This window comes from Podarcis melisellensis, assembly GCF_964234715.1.
Source record: "Podarcis melisellensis genome assembly, chromosome: 2".
NCBI lineage: Eukaryota > Metazoa > Chordata > Lepidosauria > Squamata > Lacertidae > Podarcis > Podarcis melisellensis.
The window spans coordinates 53,161,577-53,163,087 of NC_138529.1; the positions used below are offsets into that span (position 1 = coordinate 53,161,577).

General features: G+C 39.2%; 1 long non-coding RNA gene across 1 annotated transcript; it reads right to left on the minus strand.

The window, feature by feature from the left end:
• Positions 1–297: 297 nt before the first annotated feature.
• LOC309363637 lies at positions 298–785 on the minus strand. Its single transcript, XR_014165497.1, has 2 exons — positions 721–785; positions 298–642 (listed from the first exon to the last, which is right to left on the minus strand). It is a non-coding gene; the product is annotated as an uncharacterized lncRNA (long non-coding RNA).
• Positions 786–1,511: the final 726 nt, after the last annotated feature.

The window sequence follows — 1,511 nt, forward strand, 5'->3', positions numbered from 1 at the left end:
ATAAGAAGACCCCTGCTGGAGCAGTCTGTGGGCCATCTATTCCAGAAGCCTGTTCTTACAATGGCCAACCACATGCCCATGGGGAACCCACAAGCAGAACCTAAGCACTTTACTCACTTGTGATTCCCCAGCAACTAATATACAATACAGTGGTGCCTTGCAAGACGAAATTAATTCATTCTGTGAGTTTTTTCATCTTGCGAATTTTTCGTTTTGCGAAGCACAGATTCCCATAGGAATGCATTGAAAATCAATTAATGCGTTCCTATGGTCAAAAAAAGTCCAAACATAGCCAAATTTGGTACAAAAAGAGTTTATTAAGTGCTCTTTAAAGTCACACATACTGTAAAGAGCATTTCAAAAATTGAAGGAACAATAATTTAAGTTTCTAAACATGACAGAAAAGCATTTAAAAATCACCAAAGTGTACAGTACTGTACATACATTTTCTAAGACTCTGGGAGAAAACTCCAAATCCTTGAATTCCAAACACCCCAAACCAAAATCCAAAAACCCCCAAAAAAGTTTTAAAAGTTTAACTTACCAAATGGCTGCAAAAGAAGTTTTGGAAAAGCTTCAAAAATCACCAAAGTCTTCAAAAACCTCAAAAAAGGCTACCACACCGCGTGCTATGAGTTGCTCCTCGAAGTCAAGTCGCAACTGCATCTCTTCAAGCAATGCACCCTGGGTATTAACGGTTTTAAGAAAAAGGAAACAAACTTGCAAGACGTTTTCGTCTTGCGAAGCAAGCCCATAGGGAAATTCGTCTTGCGAAGCAACTCAAAAAACAAACTATTTTGTCTTGCGAGTTTTTCGTCTTACGAGGTACCACTGTACATTGGGATACAGCCTTCAGCAGTGCAGGTAGAAGATAGTCATCACGGCAAGTAACAATTGATAGTCTTATCTTCCAATAATTTGTCTAATCCTCCTTTTAAAGTCATCCAAGCTTTTGCCCATCACTACATATTGTGGGAGACAATTCTATAGTTTAGCTATCTGCTGGTGTGATGAGAGGTAAAGCAAAACTTCTATCCACTTTCTCAAAAAAAGAAAGGTTCTCTAACCACTGTCTCAGATAACTCTAGCAAGTCAGTGAGACAGGACTTAGCCTTGCAGAAGCCATGCTGGTTCTGCTTCAGCATGACTTGTTCTTCTAAATACTTGGTAATTTTATCTTTGGCAATACTTCCTACCAGTTTTCATGGAACAGACATTAAAAGGTCCATTGAACTCAGTGGAATATACTTTTCAGTAAACAACATGCATAAGATTGCAGAGCTACAATCCTTTTTTAAAAAAGCTATGTGTGGATGTGTTGAAAACTGCAAATGCAGTCTGCTATGATGTTTCAGTTGGAAAGCTGGCTTTAAATGAAAAGAAGTTGATCTGTGCAGAAGTGTGAGAGAGTGCCATAGGAAGTTCAAAGGCATCTCCAGCTGTATATGCAGTCCTCTCCCAGCTTTCTAGGAACGCAGCCTAATTTGGCCCATCATTTCCCTTCTGGGATA